Source organism: Carcharodon carcharias, chromosome 20 (genome assembly GCF_017639515.1).
Source record: "Carcharodon carcharias isolate sCarCar2 chromosome 20, sCarCar2.pri, whole genome shotgun sequence".
In the NCBI taxonomy this organism is placed as follows: domain Eukaryota; kingdom Metazoa; phylum Chordata; class Chondrichthyes; order Lamniformes; family Lamnidae; genus Carcharodon; species Carcharodon carcharias.
In genome coordinates this window covers 14,222,115-14,245,726 of record NC_054486.1, presented here as the reverse complement: position 1 = coordinate 14,245,726, position 23,612 = coordinate 14,222,115, and the positions used below count along the sequence as shown (strand labels likewise).

The 23,612-nt window shown below is 45.6% G+C and overlaps 1 protein-coding gene across 4 annotated transcripts in view; it reads left to right on the top strand.

Moving 5' to 3' along the window:
• The window catches only part of LOC121292720 (alpha-(1,6)-fucosyltransferase), a 748,838-nt gene that overhangs the window by 137,417 nt on the left and 587,809 nt on the right, over positions 1-23,612 (top strand). For all 4 annotated transcript variants that reach the window (XM_041215043.1, XM_041215035.1, XM_041215036.1 and 1 more), the window contains one exon: positions 3,720-3,772. The gene's annotated coding sequence lies outside the window, so the exon portion shown is untranslated. The remainder of the gene's footprint in view (positions 1-3,719; positions 3,773-23,612) is intronic.

Here is a 23,612-nt window from a genome sequence, read left to right as displayed (position 1 = left end):
AGACTGGGTGAATTACTGTGGACTGACTTGTAGTAGGTAGGATTTCGGTCATTCCCTGAGTAGAATATTTCACCGCTGAGAGCACATGACGTACATGAAGACACGATGGAGTATCAGTGAAGTGGCTGCCATGGTGATAATAACCCCATTAAGATGAAAAAAATAGTTGCAGCTTGATTATCAACACATATCTTGCAGATTCAAAAGTACCGGCTCAATGGTTGAGGACAGAGCGCAGCATCAACTGTTCCATCATAAATAGAGTGACTGATTTGATACCACTTAGATTGGCTCAAAAACAGACCCTGTCACTGCCTCCCTGAAATTGTTGTGCAAGGTTGTTGTGTTTGAGTGGAAACTTTTGCTAGATGCTGCAAGTTCACACAATGTCTCAACGATACCTCCCTGTGCCATACTTACTAAATAACTGTGAGGGAACCCTCTCTTGTGGAATAGACTTGACAGTTGTGTTTCTTGTTCTTTGTCGCCCAGTCATACTTTTTTCCTCTTGTTGCAATAGTGATTAACTTTGGATAAATGTGGGGATGTTGCTACAAACAGGCTAAAAGAGGTCTTTCAACCTCCATAGAATGGACAAATCTTGCAATTGAAATCCAACAATTTGACCAATCTGCTGTACCTGGGGCTATTGTTGTACATACTTGCACCATTTAAAAGACTGTGCATTGGTGTTTCTCCATGTTTCTTTGGTGTCTGTGCTGTATCCCATACAGCACATAGACCTGTTTCAATTGATCAGAAACCAATGTTGTAACATCTGGCAAAGGAAGCAAAATCTCGCTGATGTCAAACACAAAATTCAAATCTAAACCACCAGTAACAACGAATAGATTAGAGGTTAATGTGATAACAAAACCCATTGATAAATGCGCGTTTGCCTTGGGATATTGTCCACTGTCTAGCACCTTGCTTAATTGGCCATTCTTCATAGATGAGCCTTTTGACTATTCAAATGTAGTTGGCATTAGAAGTTAGGTATATGAACTTGCCAATCGGTCTCGTATACAAGAACTGTCATTGGCTGTTCCCTCCTCAACTTAGAGGCACTGAGACCAGTTGTAACTTCTCTGCTGAGATCTACTACTCAGTGCTGATTTGCGATTCAGCTTGGGGCCATCTTGCTCTGTGGATTTAATCCCACACAGGGGAGTTTATTTGCCAAATGGAAATGTGAGGAATTTGTGAATGTTGGGCCTTCTGGTTGGTGGTACCTTGAGACACTGAATTCTTTACAGAATTACTTTCCTACATTACAAGTGTTAAGCCACCAAATATCTTCCTCTGAAAACACTTCCTTTGAATTGTCAGCACTCATCACACTTGATTTTTTTTAAGTCACCAATCCATACAATATTCTGGTTGATCTTCCAGAACTGCTGGGGCCTGAATGTGTAATGCCTTGAAAGAGAGATTCAGTTGTAGTACGGCCTCATCATTAAGCTGCAGTTCAGTGCTGAACTAAAGCGCTGGTTTCCAAGGATAGTGAGGACCTTGCTTCCCTTCGTTTCTCATTGATTTAATTACAAATTGGACTGGTGATCTGTGCATTTAACAGGTCTTTTTCTCAGTTATAATGAAAACAGAAAATGCTGGAAAAACTCGGCAGGTCTGGCGGCATCTGTGAGAGAGAAACAGAATGAACGTTTCGAGCCCGTATGGCACTGAAGATGTCATACGGACTCGAAGCATTAACTCTGTTTCTCTCTCACTAGATGCTGTCAGACCTGCTGATTGTCTTTCCCGGCACTTTGTTTTTATTTCAAATTTCCAGCGTCTGCAGTATTTTGCTTTTTCTCAGCTGTTGGCCAAACACTGCCACCTTCCAACCACCTGGAAAGATCAACAGAACGATGGAACTCGTCACTGCTGTTCACATTCACGTTCAGGCTGTGTTTGTTTTGTTGAGGCAGCTCTACCCTGCTGAAATACTTCATGATCATAAATTTTGGAAAAGCAAAGAATTATTTCTGCAGCTGGTGGTATCTCCATCATCACCTGTTTTGTGCTCTAAAATTGCGAGCTGGAAGTGGGAACAGATGGTTTTGTTCGGTGGTGCTCGCTGCTGTGATAACATGAATGTGGATGTTTGGCTATGGGCTGTGATCTCCGTTTCTGAGGTCAGTGGCTCAGAAATTAATGATGTCGCAGCGGGAGACACACCACGCAAAATGTCAGCCCCTGGGACCCTCCTAGCAACTTGAAAGGATAAAGCACAGGGAGCAGCTGAGATGCTGGTGTACACTTACAAATTGGGGTAGGTTCTCCTTCAGTAAAACTGAAGGTGAGGGTTTTAACTTGACGCCCTAGAATTTAAGCGAGAAAGCACGAGAGAGAATTGTGGAAAGATGCTGAAGATCCATAATTTGCACTTGCCCTTGTTTAATAGGCAGATATCTATTTATTCAGTCAGGCAGCAGAAGACATCCTGTGAATAGCAACTGTGTTATCGTTAGGCCATAGTTCAGTACAAATACCCAGTTTCCTCTCTTCCCTGCTGGATCCTTTTCCCTGTCCAGGAGCAAAAAAAAAAACACCCCTTTACTGGGGCAAAACCTACTTCTTAAGTACCGGCTTCAATGAGCGTTACTTGCCGTCAGTTCACTCTGAAGCTTGACTCGGTTTACTTTTAAAAGGACCTGCATTTCTAACCTTGCCAGCCTTTGTTGAGGATAATTTGTTCCAGTAGACTAATTCTTAGGAGTTTTCTTAGGGAATAAAAAAGACTGACGTTTGTACAACACCTTTCACAACCGCGGGACACGTCAAACGCTTTACGGCCAAGGAACAACTTTCGAAGTGTAGTCACTGTTGTAATGTAGGGGCACACAAGCTCCCACAAACAGCAGTGTGATAATGACCGGGTAATCTTTTTTTTTAATAATGTTGATTGCGGGATAAATATTGGCTGGGACACTGGGGATAACTCCTCTACTCTTCTTCAAAATAGAGCCGTGGGATCTTTTATAACCGCCCAAGGAAGCAGATGGGGCCTTGGATTAAGGTCTCATCAGCCAGTGCAGCGCTCCCTCAGTATTGCACTGGAGTGTCAGCCTTGTTTTTATACTCGAGCCCCAGGAAGGGACTTGAATCCAGAACCTTGTGACTCAGAGATGAGTGTCCTGTCAACGGCTGGCACTCATCACAAGCTGGGCCTTTAATAGGCAAGACCCATAAATAGTTTTTGTGCCCAAAAAAGATTTTTGCTTTTATTATATATCAGGCCTATACAATTAACACCGAAATCTAAATTTGTTGTAATCCTATGTAAGTGCGGTTACAAATGGTTGCCCGATGCCTCATTAGCGCCCTTTGTTTTCTGTTGCCTGTGCTCCAACATTCCTGCATTTCCGTAGCAGTGCAACAAATTATGGATCCAGCAATGGAAGAAAAAATGTTTGTCTCAGTTGAGGAAGAATACAGGCATTAACTATTCAAGCACTTGGCTTCAGGATAGGAATCCTTGCTTCCTATGGGAGACTGTTGGAAATGTGTTCCTGCATTGGCCGTTTGATGAGTTAGTGCTTTTTTTTTACAGGAAATATAGGGAGACGTTTATTCATTCTCACTCTTTTTAGCCAGTAAAAATCTGTAGTAAATTAATTTATTTCCATTTGCTTGACAGAAAATGTGTTTTTCGGTGAAAGAACTGTATAATGAGATGGTTTATTTACATGTGCATTCCTTCGATTCTTTTCCAGGATTATTGATTTCTGATGAAGATTTCTTTGCCAGGCCACTATATTAATAACAGGTACCGCCATATATATATATATATATATCTATTAAACTCGATATATCTCCAGTTGGAAGAAAATTCTGTTTTTTTTTGAAGAATGCATTAGCTTAAAGATCATTTTCACAATCAAATTTTTCTGCATATCACTGTTTGTTAGGACAAAAAGAAACACCGTAACATTCTGGCCAGCTTTAATAAAGAGAGTGTTTTACAATCACACTAGAATTGTGTGTGTTTCTGGACCAGTAATATCCCCATTCTGCTTATGTTATTGTACTCTGAAGGCTGAATGGTTATGCATGATTAATACAAAAACACTTTCACATGGTATATTGTATTACAGCTATGGAGTTTAAGCACTGGTAGGTGTATTGTCAAAACAGAATTGATAGCGCAAATGCATAAAGTGTAGCGAGACAGCTGTGTTAATCCCATACCATGAGGAACTGTGTTTTACCAGTTAATATATTTGAATGCATATTTCATATTGCAGCGCTGTAGAATATAAATTGGCTTTATTGTCTGTTGGTATCTGTTGTAATGTGGTGAACTTGCATAATTTAGAACTCCAATCATGCTTACCTGCTTCTTATTACCATTCTTCCACTTTTTTTTCAATCCCTTCATTGTAGTTCACTGTGCCTCTTATTCTTTTCCAGCTAGGAATGTAGACAGCTTCTGAGGGCAGGGATACCATACAAACATACGAATTAGGAACAGGAGTAGGCCACTCGGCCCCTCAAGCCTGCTCTGCCATATATTCAGATCAGCCATGATCTTACTGAAACCTCAACTCCATGTTCCTGCCTACCTACCCACCCCCCCCCCCCCCCCCCGATAACCTTTAACCTTTCACCCCCTATAACTCTCTGGCTTGATAAGACCAGGGGTTTTCCTGGGACGCATAAGGTCATGAATTGTTCCATATGATTATCTGGCATTCGGAGAACTTATTCCACTCTCTTTCCCATCTTATGAAGATTTGAAAATTGCTACATCTTATCATTAGTACAGCCGTTGTTCCATTGGATCCAAGCCAATTGGTGAAGCCAAAACCAAGACAGAGTTTTTCTTAATTGAGGGAGTTTATTGACTTGTTCTGTCTCACTGCTCTCCTCCCACTCAACCCAATGCCCCATCTATCCCCTATTTGTAGACTCTCTTTTGAGAAGAGAAAGTCTCCGCTCTCCTTACTGAGACGAGCTTTCTATTCCAGATTTTATTAATTGAATTTAAATTCTACCAGTTGTCATGGTGGGATTTGAACCCATGTCCTGAAATCATTAGCCTTGGTGTCTGGATTAGCAATTTGGCAGCATTACCAGTACATGATGGTCTCCCCATCCCCTATTTCCAGAGCTTTTTTAGTAAAACAAGATCAATAAATTAAACTCAAATCAATAAATGAGGAAGTGACAGCCCCTGGTGGGGCAGTGTAACAAAAGATCAAAATTTTCGAAAGGAAACTTACAAAATCAAATCAAAATGTCTTTTCCGGGGGGATGATGGATGCACTCCAGCGGCGCCCACCAATCATAGAAGGTCAGTAGCGTACCGGTGGACACCGCGTGCTCCCAGTTCCCTATTTTTATATGCTCCAAGACGATGAATACCCATCACCTGTTTCCCCTAACCATAAAAATGTAATTGACGAGACATTAACAGCTATTGCAGTTCCTTTCTGAGTATCCTTTTTTTCCCTGCCTCGGCGAAATGCATAATGCACTTCAGTATTCCTAGGTTACCCATAAGTTAGTTGGGGCCTCCAACGTTGAGCATGTGGTTTGGGTTAAGGGCCAATGTTTATAGTGCTATCTTGGTTGAAAAGAATGGGAGGCAAGATTGGAAGTCAAACAGGCTTTAAGGTGATGCCAAGCTTGAATTTCATGTCCAAAGATTATAGGGGAGAAATAAAATTTTGTTGCACTAGGAAAGTCTGAGTTCGAACAAGAGACAGTATGGTGATTCTTCACAGTGGCAGCAAAAATAGATGAATGATATGTGTGACAACTCTTTTGAGCCTTTGGAGCAACATAAAAGGAAATTCAGAGAAGCACTAATCTTGGTAGTAATGATAAAGTAGCAACTAAGCATTGAGTTAAAGATTCTTGTAACCTACCCAGAAAGCATGTGAAAAATGTCCTAGGTTTGGGAGCAATATTCAAGTTTTGGATGGATGTTGCACGGTTAACGTATGTAATGTTGTGTGAGATTCTTGATGCAGGGAATAATGTATTCGGTAAAGTGAAAATTCCATGTGTACCTTCTGGTAGTGATGACAAAAGTAGCAGTTCAAAAAGTTGCACAGCACAGGAATGTCAATGGAATCATCAAAGATTCAGTTTCAGTCATTATCCCTCTTCCCTATCACTGTTTTAGAGCACATTATGTCCCAAAGTGGCTTTTTGATACAGCTTGTTGACTGCGGCAGGGTGTTGAGAGCACTGGAGTGTCCAGTGAGCTATGTGGGTTAGTGCCATGTTGTAAAGATTTGGCGGGTTTGCAGTGGGCTAATTGCTGACCAGCTTTTAAAAGGACCAAGCTGAATGTACGTTACTTCCTATCCTGGGCAAAGCATGTTTCTTTCTTTGGGAAAACAGCAGTCTTAATATACTTCTGCAGTGTTGTCATGATCAATAAATTGAGGTACATCTGGTATAATACTGTGGCATTATTTGGCTGTCTCAACACTGTAGAGCATTTGGGGGTGGTGTTTTCTTCCATCAACCAATTTAACTGAAAGAACACAGGAACAGGAGTGGGCCATTCAGCCCCTTGCGCCTTTTCCGCCAATCTGCTAATCATGGCTGATGTGCATCTCAGCCCCTATTTACCTGCTTGAATCCATATCCTTAAGAACCTTACCTAACAAAATGTATCGCTTTTAAATTTTCAAGTCTCAAAAGGCTTTTGGAGGAGAGAGTTCCAACGCCACAGCCCTCTGCGATCTTTGCACTCCTCCTATCTGGGCCTGTACGCATCCCTAATTTACTTTGCTGCATCAATGGCAACCAAACCTTGAGTTGCTAAGGCTCTAAGCTCTGGAATTCCCTGCAGAAAACTCTCCACCTCTCCATCTCTCCCTCTTCCTCTCTATCTCTCACTCCTCGGTAAAATGCTCCTTAAAATGTACCTCTTTGGCCAAACTGCTCATCACCTGTGCCAATCTCCTTGTGTGCCTCATTGTCTGATAATGTCTTATGAAGCTTAACAGAAATTTCTGAGCTCTTGGCATTTGATGAGGTTTGCCATGCAATTCGGTTTCTCAAAGCCAAAGAAAAGGCCATGAATTTACCTTTGCAGAAGCCAAAACTTTTGTTCAGTGAACCAATAGGAAGTAATGTGTTTCTTTCAATGTCAGGAAGGTTGACTGGCCCACTGCAGGTTAATTTAATTGTAGCTTGAAATATATTGTACTTTTAAATTTAGAGCATTTTTTTTATTCATTCATGGGATGTGGGTGTCGCTGGCTGGGCCAGCATTTATTGCCTGCCGCTAATTGCCCTTGAGAAGATGGTGGGGAGCTGCCTTCTTGAACTGCTGCAGTCCATGTGGTGTAGGTGCACCCACAGTGCTGTTAGGGAGGGTGTTCCAGGATTTTGACCCAGCGACAATGAAGGAATGGTGATTTATTTCCAAGTCGGGATGGTGAGTGGCTTGGAGGGGAGCTTCCAGGTGGTGGTGTTCCCATGCATTTGCTGCCCTTATCCTTCTAGGTGGTAATGGTCATGGGGTTGGAAGGTGCTGCCTAAGAAGTCTTGGTGAGTTCCAGCAGTGCACCTTGTAGATGGTACACACTGCTGCTACTGTGCGTCGGTGGTGGAGGGAGTGAATGTTTGTGGAAGGGGTGTCTGGAAGAGGTGCCAATCAAATGGGCTGCTTTGTCTTGGATGGTGTCAAGCTTCTTGAGTATTATTGGAGCTGCACTTATCCAGTCAAGTGGGGAGTATTCCATCACACTCCTGACTTGTGCCTTGTAGATGGTGGACAGGCTTTGGGGAGTCAGGAGGTGAGTTACCCACAGCAGGATTCCCAGCCTCTAACCTGCTCTTGTAGCCACAGTATTTGTATGAATAGTCCAGTTCAGTTTCCAATCAATGGTAACCATTGGTAATTTGGTCATGTGCTTAATCCAATAGCCCTAAAGAAGGGCAATTCTCAGATTCCTCCCCTCCACTAAGGATGGATTGTTGAAAAAGTTGCAGCTCCTTAACACTCAAGAACAGTTCATTGACAGGAACCGCTGCAAAACTACAAAAATGAGTATATTTAATTGGGAGGAATAAACTATTCCGGAAGTGCACAACTTTCAATGCATCTGAACCTTCTGAGAGTGAGTGAGCAGTGCATAATCTATTCTTTAAATACTATCGGTCAATTTTTCAAGAGGCTTCCTTCATTTCGATGGCTCTCATTGTTGTACCTGCTTTTAGGGAGCCCTTGTTCTAAGTTGACGGCAGCAGTGAACGCTATCCTGTCCACAGAATTCGGACATAAATGGAACCAGCCTTCAATGAATTATTAATTATGTTGTAAACTTTCCCTCATGTAAAACGAGCGGAAGGAAACCATGGAAAATCTAGGGAGCAAAGTATTGAGAAGGCTTCACTGTGAATTGCGATGGTAGAAAGTTAGAATTTCTGTGGAGGAGGAAGCTGCAACGTTTCCCTTCATTGAGCACACCAGCAAGAAGAGTTAAATCTTGGTGAGATTGAATGAATGTCATATTCATTATCCATCTCCGAACGCCAAGAAGGACACAAACTTCAAAACCCTACAGGCATAAATAACCTTTCTTACCTTATGTTGTGTACGTCGAGTACTCATTCTGTGTATGCAGGCTGCATTCAGCAGTAATTTAATGGCAGTCATTGACCTATTGTTATAAATACTCCTAAATCTGCTGATTCTGTCCACAAGTGCCCAATATTTTAGATTTGCAATGTGAATTGCAGCGTGCCTGGCACATCTTCAGTGATTCAAGCCTAATGCAATATTCAATTTTCCCAAAGTGAGCAGTAAATATTATTTGTGTGAATCCACAAAGGCAGTGAGTGGAACCTATTTCTCCCAAAAATAGAGCCGGGATCCATATAACATTCATCATGAACACAACTGGCACCTATTTCAAAACATCATTCAGTATCTGGTGAATTGGGATCCTGTTTTACCTGTATGCTGTTTTGAAATAAGCCCCCCCTCTCGTTCCACTTTATTTATGAACAAAATGAGGCAAAAGAAGTGGAATTGTACCTTTGGGAAGGTTTTGACGAGAAAGACAGACACATACATCAAGCAGAATCAAATTTAAAGGATGCATCATGGTCTGAAAATATTAGGAAGATGCACATACTTCTGTTGAATGTTTGATGATGACTTTTTCCGTCTTCATAATTAATAAACATAAGTCAGAGGTGAAGGGTCTTGCAACCACCAGATACAGGAGCACAAGAATTAGAAGCAGGAGCAGGAGGCCATTCTGCCCCTCAGGCCTGCTCCACCATTCAATAAGACTTGCTGATCTGATTGTGGCCTCAACTCCACTTTCCTATCTGTTCCCCATAACCTTAGACTCTTTTGTTGATCAAAAATCTATCTAACTCAGCATAGAATTTATTCAATGACCCCGCCCCCACTGCTCTCTGGGGAGGAGAATTCCACGAACCCACGACCCTCAGAGAAAAAAATTTCTCCTCATCTCAGTCTTAAATGGGAGAGCCCTAATTTTTAACCTGTGCCCCCTTGTTCTAGATTTCCCCAACAGGGGAAACATCCCCTCAGCATCTACCCGGTCAAGTGGCCTCAGGATCTTGTAAGGTTACCTTTAATTCTTATATGTTTCAGGAAAATAGCCATTCATTCTTTGATGACCTTGATCTATATTAAGCGTATGCAAACTGTTAAGGAAAGCCTGAACCATTTTAAGGTGATATAGGGTTCAAAAATTGTTTGGGCAACTTCAGTGAGTGATAATCATGGCAAAGTTAGTCGCTGTTGTTTAAGTCTTGGCTGAGCAGTTTGTGGCTTATCTTGTTGGAACAGTTCATGCATTGCAAGGTTGCTGAGCCTATAACTCATGATTTCTCGTACTGAAAGTAAAGATGTTTTAGTGTTGGTGTCTCTAGAGGACACAACCCAATTCTTACTGGTGTATTATACTGAAAGAAGACAAGGTGCAAACAGAATAAGAAATGAGACTGACCTTTGCAGGAGGGGCGACTTCATATTTATGGTGTTGATTTTCTTGACCAATTGATGTGCAGTAGAAACACTCCCAATCACTAGGCCAGTGAAAGTGTCAAGTGAGTTTGACGAAAATGTTGCTTTTAAAGCTTGACCTCGGGGAGTTTTGCACCAAATTGCCCGACTTTGGTGAAATTTCACTGCAGCTGACTTCTTGGCTTTCGTCGACTGCGGACAAGAAGGGGAGGCTCGCTTGATTCTTTAGAAGCTCTGCTGGAAGGAAGTGCAGGGACTGGGTGAGAAGCATGAACACTTTGCTTGCTAGTTTTGACCTGTTGGTTTGCTGTCAGGGAAATGCATGCGGAGATACAGGGATCAGAGCAGGTTCAAAGTCTGCCACCCTGTAAGTACCAACAGGCTGGCAGGACAACTTAACATCACTGTGGCTCCGGAAGAATGTCAATTTTTTCAGTGGATGCATCAATCTTGCAATTCCACCATTCCAAAAATGCCAATTTGTGTTTTTATTTGCTACCATGAAATAATTACTTTGGAATCTAACTGCTGGGAGGGAAGACTTCAAACCAAGTTTATGTTTGGTAATGTTCAGCTTTGTAGGAAGTTCCTGAGCAACTCTCTTCTGTTAGACTGATAGTCATGCAAGCGTAAGGTCTTCCAGTGAGTCATTATCTTCAGCTACGTTGTTTTGTCACACGGTTGTGGAGTTAGGTGCCTGCACAACCTGGTGGTAATTTTGAACACTGGGTGGATAGAAATTTTACAATTGGCTTTGAACACTTCTGACACTATTGAAAGAAACGGGAATATTGATCAGGATTTAGTCGAACGTTTATTGGGATTGCGCACCACTCATCCATTTGCATTCACTTAGATGCAAGTGTTTTTTTTTAAAAAAAAAATGACCTGATTTTAATCATTTGGAAGAGCAATGCATCATTTCAGCTGTGTGAAATTGTGCCCTTAATTCAGTGACATTTTTGTGACTGAATGATCTGTCTAAGTGCAAGTTGGATCATTCCAAGCAAAGATTTAATGCACCATTTCGTGAAACCGGCAGGCTTTAACAAAATGTAATCTGTAAATGTATTGGTGGGAAAGTGAGAGTGGAACTTGGGCTGCAGTTGGCTGCAGTCTCTGTCTGCCTAACCTAGTCACTGCCAAGTGAGCACTTTAATTTTCTGAGCCACGGAAAGAGAGTACAGCCCAGAAACAGGCCATCCGGTCTGTATTGTTGTTTTTCCTCTTTATGAGCTGTAGTCCTGATGTTATCTGTCTGCCCGGCCCACATCGTTTTATCTGCCTTTCCTTCGACCATTCACCTAACCTATTCTTGAAAGTTTGAATAGGCTTTAGTCACAAACTCTGGTATGCATTCCACAGCCTGACAGTCCTCAGTGAGAAATAAAGCAATTTCTCCTAAATATCTTGCTTTAACCTTATACCTATGTCCAGTTGTTCTAGGTTATTGGGGGTAGGCGGAATGTGGAGCTGAGGCCACAGTCAGATCAGCCATGATCTTATTGAATGGCGGAGCAGGCTCGAGGGGCTGACTGGCCTACTCCAGCTCCCAATTTGTAAGTTTGTTTTAGAACCTTAAAACATGCAAAAAAATGTTATTATCTAGCTTGTTCTAATCCTTCATAATTTTAATTATTAACAGTTCATTTTCTGTGGTAAAGCGAGGTACCCTGTGCCTTTATGAGAATGCAAGTGTACTGATCATGTGAGCACTGACAAATCACTGTACAGTGTGGGGAACTGTAAGTGTAGTTCTGGAGGTTTCTGAGTGAGCACGTATGACCTCTGTTTATTCTTACATCAGTCTCTCCCCATTATTGATTGCAAGCAGCAATTGATGAGAATGTAGGAAGGCATGCAGTTAGAGTTCGATTGACTAGCAAACTCACCGACCCAAGACATAAAAGTGATGATGAGGATAAAAACATTGCAAGACCCCTGAGTATGAATCCACAAGACGGGTGAGCAAAGCATTGGAAAGAACATCTGTACCCATGTTGTAAAATAGGCTGCAGCAGCAATCAGAGCAGAAAGCAGTGCTGCAGTTTAAAATATTAAAAAACCCTGCAGAATCACGATCATGGCGATCCCGCCAAAACTCAGAGAGCTAAGCCCAACAGAGAAAAGCCAACAGCTGCAGAGACAGAGCTTTAAAAAAAAAAGTGACTGTTCTTAAAGCGGCAATGCACTTAAAAGAATAAATACATGAAAATTGGCTTTGGACAGAAAATTATAAGAGACCACAGAGAGGATGCAACCCTGTGGTAAGTCAAATACCTAAGTTTGTCATTACCTTAAAAGCCTATTGGAAGTGCAGTCCTTTTGCAGTCATTCACGATGCCACAGTTCGGGTGTGTCGATCCATTTGACCCCATTTCAGATGACTGGTCTCCGTTTGTCAAACAACTAGGGTTTTTTTTTTACTGCTAATGACATCGTTGAGGAGGAAAAGAAAGAGGCAATTCTTTTGCCCTCATGATGGATCAAAACGTACGGGCTGATCCGCAGCCTTATGTCACCTAGCGCCCCAGACTCAAAGACTTTCGACGAGTTAATAAAAATTGTACAGAGCTAGCTGAGACCAAAGCCCTCGGTTACTGTGCTGCGCTTCAGGTTCAATTCAAGGAACAGGCTTCCAGAGGAGACAATAGCTGACTTTGTGGCTGTTTTTACGGTATTAATTGAGCATTGTGAATTCGGAACGTCCATTAGTGATATGTTGAGAGACCGGCTGATATATGGGATTGGAGATGATAATATCCAAAGGCGTTTGCTACCCAAAGCTAGTCTAGACTTCAACAAGGCATTAGAATTAGCTACTGTGATGGAGAGTGCTGTCAGAAATTCCGAAGTTATAAAAGATACACAAAATGGCGCCGTCCATCTGGTCGAGCGGGACAATCCGACATCAAAAGGCACAAAAACTTCGGACTCCATGGAAAAGCGGGAAACGCTCTCTAGCTCCAGACCATTGAAAAACAACAGCACTGTAGTGAAAACCCACAAAATCAGAGAAATACACCCAGGCCTCCAGTGAGAGAATGACAACTCAAACAAATCGAGTGCTTTTTCTGCCACCACTATGGCCACATAAAGGGCACTGCCGGGAAAGGCTAAAACTATAAAGGTAGAAGGAAAAATCGTGAAATATGCCTCATGGAAGAGCCAGAAGAAATAGAATCAGACATCCTTTCGTTATATAACCTCAAAGTGGGTAGAACCGAATCAATCCAAGCAGCCATACTGATCAATGGACAACCCATTAAGATGGAAGTTGATATATATAGGAGTGTCAATGTCCATCATTGAAGAGCAGACATTTAGATATCGGAGTAAAGGAACTCATCCTTTGAAGTTAAAAGTTTCGGACACAAAGCTGAGGATATACATGGGTGAAGAAATAAGACTGAAAGGGTTATGTCAGGTCTCAGTGAAGCATGGAGGTCAATCTGAAAGGTTGCCCTTGTTCATGGTAGCTGGAAAGGGACCCAGCTTAATAGGCTGCAACTAGTTCGAAAAGATTAAATTGAGATGGGCCGAAATTTTTCAAATTGCTACGAGAGGCTTACAAGACTTATTGCAAAGACACACTTTCATTTTTAAGAAGGATTCGAGGGCTACAGGCTCGAATCCATGTGGACCCAAATGCAACCCCCAGATTTATAAGCACCAGAGCAGTCCCTTATGCTTTGTGGGACAAGGTAGAAGCCGAGTTGAACAGACTGGAGATATTAGGCATCATGCAGCCAGTGCAGTTTGCTTAGTGGGTAGTCCCCATTGTACCTATGCTAAAGCCAAACTAAAACCTACGTTTGTGCGGTGACTACAAACTAACTGTAAATAATGTGGCCAGGCTGGATAGACACCCAATACCCAAGATTGAGGAGTTATATTCAAAGTTGGCAGGGGGCACCACATATTCAAAATTAGACATGAGCCATGCCTACCAGCAGGTAGAGAGTTGGAAAAGGACTCTGGAGAATTTGTCACCATTAATACGCATCGTGGATTGTATCAATACACAAGATTGCCCTTTGGGGTCTCTTTTGCATGTGCTATTTTTCAGGGGGCTATGGGAAACCTGCTTCAAGGCTTACCCCATGTTGTCATTTACTTGGACGACGTTTTGGTCACTGGACAAACCGATGAGGAGCACTTAGCAAATCTGGAAGAGGTGCTGAAATAATTTGCCCAAGTGGGGGTACGCTTAAAGAAGGAAAGATGCCTGTTTCAATCCAGAGAGGTAATTTACTTGGGCCACAAGGTTGGTGCGCGGTGTCGTGGAAGAGAAAGTCCAGGCCATTGGTGGGCTGTCTGCCCCAAGAAATACGACTGACCTTAAGGCCTTCTTAGGCATGTTAAACTACTATGGCCGATTCCTCCTGAATCTTTCGGCTGTCTTGGCTCTATTGTATGGCCTACTTGAAGAACCAAAAATGGAATTGGCAAGCCCCGCACAAGGATGCCTCCCTGAAAGCTAAGCGACTGTTGAGATCGTCGGCCTGTTAGTCCACTTTGACCCCAAAAAGGAATTAATTTTAACATGTGGCGTGTCCCTTTATGGCATAGGGGCTGTTCTTTCACATAGGGTGGTGGATGGATCAGAGAAGCCCATTGGTTACACATCTCACATGCTCAGTGACGCAGAGCAGCGGTATTCCAAAATTGAAAAAGAGGGGTTACCTATTGTGTTCGGCGTCTGTTAATTTCACCAATATCTCCACAGTCGCCGTTTCCAAATCGTATGTGATCATAAGCCCCTGCTGGGATTATTTGGGGAAGACAAGTCGATACCCCCCCTCCCCCCCGCCATCGCATTGGCTCGCATGCAGAGATGGCCACTCATATCAGCTGCCTATGAATACACTTCTGTTCATCGATCAGGTACTCAAATCGCACATGCCGTTGCACTAAGCTGCCTTCTCTTGCCAGCCAACAACGGGGATTGTTTCCCCAGTTCCCCAGGATTTCGTCTTAGCGCGAAGTTTTCTAGACTACTTCCCTGTTCAAACCAGACACGTTTGGGAGTGGACAAGCCGGGACCCACAACTGTCAAACGTCCATGAGAAGGTCTTGTACAGTTGGTCCGGTGGATCTGTCTCCGAGGAGGTGAAACCCTATTATGATCGCGAGTATGAACTACCCTGTCGGGATGGCATATCGCTATAGGGAGCGAGGGTTGTTGTGCCCAAGTGGGGCGAAGGCCGATGTTAGTCGAGCTACATAGTGCCCACCCGGGCATTAGCAGAATGAAGATGATCGCTCACAGCTGTGTGTGGTGGCCTGGCATGGGCGCAGACTTTGAAACACTGGTCAAGAGCTGTCCTCAATGCCCGCAGGTGCAAAAGCTCCCCCCACCCCCACCTGCCTCAGCTCCATTGTACCCATGGGAATGGCCATGGGTGCGCCTCCACATCGATTATGTGGGACCCTTGGGTGCAATGTTCCTTTTTGCTGATTGACTCCTACTCCAAGCGGATGGACGTCCGTGGTAGAGTTTGGTTGACAAGCAAACTCACTGATCCAAGACATAAAAAATTCGTAATCTCCTGGCAAAATCTAGCCCCAAATTTTAAGTCTTTTGGAAGAATGTTAGAGGGGAAGTTAGTGGTTAAACCATCAACAATTAAATATTTAGTCTTCACTAGTCCTCCAAAAGATGGTGATAAGCAGTTTGGCTGCCTTGCTTCACATGTGAGCTCTGCTACAGTTTTGCTTGTGTGCCAATGATTGTCATATAATGTCTGTTTGGAAAAACTTGGATGAAGGCTTAAGACACTGAGTGCAAGATACCACCGACATCAAAGAGTAAAAGGGCAAACAAGGTAAATCCTGGAGGTAGTGCTCGGGGGATGCCAGGCCCATGTTCTGCTGAGAGCATGAACAAAGGTGATGCACAAATCAATAACTTGCATTTATATAGTGAAAGACATAGTAAAACATCCCAAATAAAAACAGTAAACGCTGGAGAAACTCAGCAGTTCTGGCAGCATCTGTGGAGAGAGAAACAGAGTTAACGTTTCAAATCCATCTGACTCTTCAGAGCTAAAGAGAGGTAGAAATATGATGGATTTTATACTGTTGACGAGTTGGAGGAAAATAGAAGGTCAGGGATAGGTGGGAGGTCAGGAGAGATTTGACAGAGATGTCATGGTGCTTATGTTAATGATGCTTGTAGTGGTCTAAAGGTCAATGGCAGAATGTGTTAATCGCAGAACAAGGGTCAGTGCTGTCTGAAAGCAAAAGATAAGAACAAGTTAAAGGCCGACCCTGTGGGGTCCCTACAGAATGCTGACAGGGCGGGGTGCAGCGATAATGTATTGGTGGTGATGTCATGCTGGAGTTGGCGGAGGATGATCCTTTGAATGCAGAGGCATCCCAAGGTGTTTCCAGGAAACATCCCAAGATGCTTCACAGGAGCATTATTGAATGAAGTTTGACATCGTGGCACCTGTTAGGACAGGTTACCAAAAACTTGGTCAATGAGGTAGGGTTTTAAGGAGCATCTTAAAAAAGGAGAAAGAGGAAGAGTGGGTTAGGGAGTAAATTATACAACTGTAGGCTACACTGCAGAATTCACTTCCTAAACTTCTATGTCTCCACCTCCCTCTCCTCCTGTAAGGCCTTTCTTAAAACCCACCTCTGTGGCTAAGTTTTTAGGCAGACCCACTCCCCTGTTCCAATAACTTTGCCTCAATTTCCATTTTTGTCTGATTATTGTTCAAGTGCCTTGAGGCATCTTTCTTTGTTAAAGGCTGAATTGCTAAAGGTGTGATACAGATGAAAGATTTTGGTGTTAATTGCTGCTGTTGAGCATTGTAACCGAGATGAGCAGTGGAGGCTTATTAAATTTCTAACAGTTAAAATCAACTCATGTTTCTGTTTCTTTAATGGAAATGATTGTCCTCCTTCCTTTTAGTGCCAGTTTTCTCAGCTCTCTCCATCTCCCTAGGAGTACAGTTCTATGGGGTTCAGCCAGTCTGTACATACGAACATACAATTTAGGAGCAGGAGAAGGCCATTCACCCCCTTGAGCCTGTTCCACCATTCAATAAGATCATGGCTGATGATTGTGGCCTCAACGCCATGTTTCGCCTCCCCCTGTGATAACCTTTAACTCCCTTGTTAGTCAAAAGTCAATCTACCTCCGCCTTGAAGATATTCATTGACCCTGCCCCCACCGCTCTCTGAGGAAGGGAGTCCCAAAGATCCACGGCCCTCTTGAGAGAAAAAAAATTCTTCTTATCTCTGTCTTAAGTGGCCCTTATTCACTTATGACTTTCAAATGTGAGTGGAACTGTGCAGGATGCAAGGCTGTGGGAGACCTACCCTGGCAAATCCTGTCCTCGGCCAACACCTTCAAATGTGTACTCCCCCAACGAGGGTTACTAGGGCACTGAACTCTACTGCTACCAGCTGAGATCACCTAATTCAGGAGACACCTGGGACTTTCACAGTAATGAAGTGCAGGCTCATCTACTTTAGCATCCCATGAGATTTGCTGAACTGAATTATTCCCGTACAATGCACTTCTGATGGAGAAGGATGATCACAGTAAACTTGCTGTTCTTCTGCCATTTCCCTAACCTGAGGCTGCAGTAGTAACATGACCACAGATATTGGGCGGAATCTCCCCAGATTGTCACTACGTGTGGTGGCGGGCTGGATAAAATGACGTTTTACCCGATGGCTGCAATGGCGGCTTCTCACACTGTATCGTCCCAATCCCGCGACATTAATTATGCATTCCCGGGAAAACAGCCGTTTCCATGGTGGACTGACTCTCATTCACCCACCATGCTATCACTTCGCCACTTCACCACGCCAGGCACCATATTTAACGTGCAGCTACATTACCACCTCTCAGTGCTTCCAGCCCAGGACAGCGGCACGGAAGACATGGCCCTGATAGGCAAAAAGACTGCAGCCCCCAGATTCAATGATGCATCCCTTGAGCACCTTTGGACACCGTGGAGGCCCACCATGATGTCCTCAACCCCCGCCCTGGCCGCAGGATGGGCAGCAACATCGCCAGTCCGGCTTGGAAGGCGGTGGCAGTGGTGGTCAGCTCCAAAGCCCTGCAAAAGAGGACAGGCCACCAAGTGCCGAAAGAGGATGAATGATGATCTCCCTGCTGCCAGGGTAAGTCACTCTTCTCATCACCCTCAACTCTCACACTCTCAAACCCATCACCCATCCACAGGGCCCTCACTCACTGCCGGCTCAAGGGACGTCACCATTCACTATTTCACACACACCATCATTGTCCTCATCCCGTCCACAGGACCACTCAACACCCACCCATGCCGGGCATACTTATCATCTCGCCTGGCAGGTGTCCTGCTTATGCTCTCTCCATCTGTATTTATGCAGGACAGGCTGGTACACAACAAGCGGGAGGAGTCACAGACTGGTGGAGGAATGCCTGAAATCAAAGTCCTTTCAGAATTCGAAAACAGAGCCATCTAAACTGACCGGGGAGGATCTGGACCGTTCCTGTGCTGACAGTGAGGTTGACAGTGCTCTACCTAGTGAGGGTCCACCAGTGCAACATCCATCAGGCAGCCCTGCTGTGAGTGATGTGCCCTGTTACACAAGCCATGGCCATGCACTAATTATCTCCCCTTGTATATTGGGGAAGCAGCCGCCAGAGTCCACGACCCAGGGCCTCCAATCAAGCCCAAAGAAACCTCTGAAGAGGAGTCTGAAGGTCCCCTCCTTGAAGTCCCTTCACAGCGCTCACCCACATCCTCCACCAGTGCAGAGACACACACCTCCAGTGGGATCTAGCTTTAGAGACACTTGGAGGACTACTGGAGGCCAGAAATCTGCTGAGTCCAAGTCAGATGACGAGTCTCTGCACACGGTCATAGCTCAGTTGCTGGAGCTGCTAAGGCAAGCTGGGGAACATCAGCAAGGGATGTCTGCTGCACTCCTGTGATTGCAAGGGATGATGGAGGAGTCTGTCAACCTTCAGGCTGAGGCGATAGCGCCAACATGCCAACGCACCGAGGCCAAAGCTGGTAGGATGGCGGCTGCCATGGAGACCTTGGTCCAGGATGTCGCTTCTGCACTGATGCGCAGGCTGAACTCCATCACTGACACCAACAGTATCAACACAAGAGGGGTGCAGGGCAGCTCGCTTTCACTCCAGCTATCCTTTCTCCTCAAGGACTCTCAGGCACCAGGAACCCATAGGGAGGAGGATCAGCAGGTGCACACTCTGGGGCCATCCACCCAGGTGATTCTGGGAGAGTCCAGCCCATCCAAATCTGCTCTTCCTGTGACCCCATCAGCTCCAGCTCCACAGGCCATGGAGGGCACCACTGCCACACAGCAGGACCCTGAATGCAGCCCAGCCCTCTTCTTCTCTCCACCCCCCCCCCCACCCCGGTTTCAGCCCTCCAGAGGACACCCATCAGTCATCACAGACAGGCCACAGCAGTCAGCAGGCTGCCCCCACCTCTGCTGTGGATGTCTGGGAAGCACCAAGACATAGCGGCAGGGTTAGGAAGATTAAGAAGATGTAATTGCACAGCCTGGACACGGGTGTTAATCACTTGTACATAATTTTCACTATTGTACAAGAACTCCCAAGAATGTCTCCCTGCCTATGGCTCCTTGCTCTGATAAGCAGTGTTCATGGCACTCAGATTTGAAACCTTAGTTCCTGCACAAGATAAAGTCAGGTGTCTGAGTCCAGGGCCTCTTCCTTGTGCTGCCTTCAGACCAGAGTGATAGACCGACCTCTCTCATTACTGATGCCTGCACCTCGATAGTGCTTGTCATCGCTGCCAGAATGTCATGGTCAGGCAACACTGTTCTGTCATTCTCTCTGTGTCCTCTCGGCACCTTGAAGGTGGGACTGGCTCCCGTCTCATCAGCATCTGTGACCAGTGATGCTGTGCTTCTGAAGGGCTCAGGTGCTGAAGGCTGACAAAGGATCTGGTGCTTTTATTGTTTCATGGCTGCTTCTCTCTGATACGACCCTGGTCGCAGAATGCAAGTGAGATGCCCTCAGCCTCTGAGAATGTCTGAGACCTGTCTGGCTATGTGAAGATCTATGGCATGTCCTCACTGCCTCTGGTTATCATCCTCCTGCAATCGAGGGACTGTTAGGGCCTCTGCTGTACCTCCATGACAGGAGGCTTATCACAGAGGGTATGTGCGCTACCATGAGCCAGACTGGAGTCAAAAGTTCACAGATGTGATGTGAGGATCTGTGGTACCTCCTCACTGCATGTCGTCATCGTCCTCTCCAAACCTAGCAGCTATGAGGGCCTGTTGAGCATGCCTGCCTTGTCCGGCCAGTGTGAGGACCTCATCCCAGTCATCGTCACCTTCGAGGACCTCCTCACCCTCATCCCCCTCGACGTCCTCCTTATCGGAGGAGACTTCCAGCTCCTCCTCAGCCAGCTCCTCTCCCGCTGGCAGCGCCAGGTTGTAAAGGGCGCAGCAGGCAACGATGATGCGTGACACCCTCTGTGGATTATATTGCAGGGCTCCACCAGACCAGTCCCGGCACCGGAACCTCACCTTCAGCATCCCGATGGTTGGGAGTTGCAGCGTGAGCCTCATTATAACTTTGCTGTGCTGCAGTCTGAGGCTGCTGCATGGGCTTCATTCCTGCAACCTCCTTGGAAGATATCAGGGATCTCTGACCGACTGAGAGCATAGGAGCTGTGGACTCTCCCTGGAAACTGAGCATAGACCTGCAGGATGCGCTTATGGTGGTTGCACACTAGCTGCACATAGAGCAAATGGAAGTCCTTGCGGTTGACGTAGTTGACCGCATGTTGTGACGGAGACCTGAGCGCCACATGAGTGCAGTCGATGGCACCCTGCACCTGTGAGGAACCTGAGATCTGCACAAATCCCAGCGCCGTTGCTTCTTGGCTCTCCTGGTCCTGGGTGAAATGCACGAAGCTGTGTGCCCTCGCAAAGATGGCATCTGTGACCTATGGATGCATTTGTGGGTGGAGGTTTGTGATATCCCACAGGGATCGCCTGTGGAGCCCAGAAAGGAGCCAGTGGCTTAAATATTGAGTGCCATGGCCACTGGCAGTGGATGCCCTCCGTATCCCCGTGGTGCCAAATCCTGCAGTAACTGGCAAATGTGACTGACCAGTTCCCTAGACATGCGCAGTCTTCAGTGACACTGGTTCTCAGTCATCTGCATGAATGGGAGGCAGTGTCTATAGACCCTGGGCCTAGTAGGCGCCGACCAGCGATGGCTCACTGTGGGTCTGCAGTGGCATGTGCAGGAACCCCAGCCGCCCCTTCTTCCTGAGGGTGCTGCTCCTCCCTCTGCGCAGCCAGGCACTTCCTTCACTCTCTACTTCTCAATTTCCCTCTCTACAACACAAGACATACAGCTGGGTCACCAGGCTCCATGCTCCTGATGGAACAATCCCCATCCACCACTACTCTCCTCCGTCTGGCTGAACTTGTTCTCTCACTGAACAATTTCCCCTTAAACTCTTCTCACTTCCTCCAAATAAAAGGTGTGGCTATGGGTACCCGAATGGGCCCCAGCTATGCCTGTCTCTTTATGGGGTATGTGGAACATCCCTTGTTCCAGTCCTATTCAGGCCTTCTCCCAAAACTCTTTCCCCGGTGCATCGATGATTACTTCGGTGTTGCTTCATGCTCTCATCGGGACCTGGAAAAATTTATCAATTTTGCTTCCAATTTGCACCCCTCCATCATTTTCACATGGTCCATCTCTGACACTTCCCTTCCCTTCCTTGACCTCTCTGTCTCAATCTCTGGTGATAGACTGTCCACCAATATCCATTACAAGCCTACCGACTCCCACAGCTACCTCGACTACAGCTCCTCACACCCCGCTTCCTGTAAGGACTCCAACCCATTCTCTCAGTTCTTTCGCCTCCGTTGCAAGTGTTCCGATGATGCCACTTTACAAAACAGCGCTTCTGATATGTCTGCCTTGTTCCTTAACCGAGGTTTTCCACCCACGGTGGTTGACAGGGCCCTCAACTGTGTCCAGCCCATCTCCCGCACATCCACCCTCACACTTTGGTCTCCCTCCTAGAACCATGATAGGGTCCCCCTTGTCCTCACTTATCACCCCACCAGCCTCAGCCATTTCCGGCAACTCCAGCATGATGCCACTCCCAAACACATCTTCCCTTCACAGCACCCCCCACCCCACCACCAAGCGGCATTCTGCAGGGATCGTTCCCTTTGGGACACCCTGGTCTACTCCTCCATCAACTCCTCCATCTCAACCCCCTCCCATGGCACCTTCCCATGCAACCACAGAAGGTGCAACACCTGCCCCTTTACTTCCCCCCTCCTCACCTTCCAAGGGCTCAAACACTCCTTTCAAGTGAAGCAGCATTTCACTTGCACTTCCTTCAATATAGCCTACTGCATTCACTGCTCCCAATGCAGTTTCCTCTACATTGGAGAGACCAAACGCAGACTGGGTGACCGCTTTGTGGAACACCTTCGGTCTGTCCGCAAGCATTACCTATACCTCCCTGTCACTTGCTATTTCAACACACCACCCTGCTCTCCTGCCCACATGTCCTTGGTCTGTTGCAATGTTCCAGTGAAGCTCAACGCAAACTGGAGGAACAGCACCTCATCTTCTGACTAGGCACTTTACAGCTTTCCAGACTTAACATTGAGTTCAACAACTTCAGATCATGAACTCTCTCCTCCATCACCACCCCCTTTCCGATCCCCATTTTCCAATAATTTATCATTTTTTCCCATTATTTTTAAATTATTTCCATCCATTGTTTTATCTCCACCCTTTAGCCTATTTCGATCCCTTCCTTTCACCCCACCCCCACTAGGGCCATCTGCCACTTGCTCGTCCTGCTTTCTACCCTTAATGGCACCATTAGCACATTTCTTAGCTAATATCACCACTGTCAACACCCCTTTGTCCTTTTGTCTATGACATCTTTGGCAATCTCTTCTTTGCCTCCAACTATCACTGGCCCTCTATCCAGCTCCACCTGTCCCATCCCCCTCAACCAGCTTATATTTCACCTCATTTCTATTTTTCCTCAGTTCTGACTTGAAACGTCAGCTGTGTTCCTCTCTGCAGATGCTGTCAGACCTGCTGAGATTTTCCAGATATTTTTGTTTTTGTTTCAGATTTCCAGTATCCGCAGTATTTTGCTTTTATCCATGCTCCTGATGTTGTACTTCTGCAGCATGAAAGAGAGACACGCATGGGTTAGCTGGGGTATACGAAGAACCTCTCTTGGTTAAGTCTGAAGGCCCCTTAACACATCCCAAAGGGTGCTGGCCACCACTTGGACGGCCAGAGTTTAGCCGTGCTGCATGGCTGCCTGAAACCCCACCCACCTCCGCCCCACTCCACCTGACCGATCGGCAGCAGCTTCACCCACTGGACTGCAGGCTGTGTTCTCAGCTCAGGCGCAGGCATTCTCCTAGCCCGCACTGCAAGGCTGCACTGTTAGCTTGAACCATGGGGGAGACTGGTCCAAACCGGGATGGTGACATTGCAAGGGGCTGTGAGCGCTTCCACCAGTGACTGCTCCACGGCCAGCTTTAATAAGGAGATTGTACAACGTGCCCAGTCGTCCAACTGCTCTGTAGTCCACTAAAACACTCATTAGTTTGCAGTCTG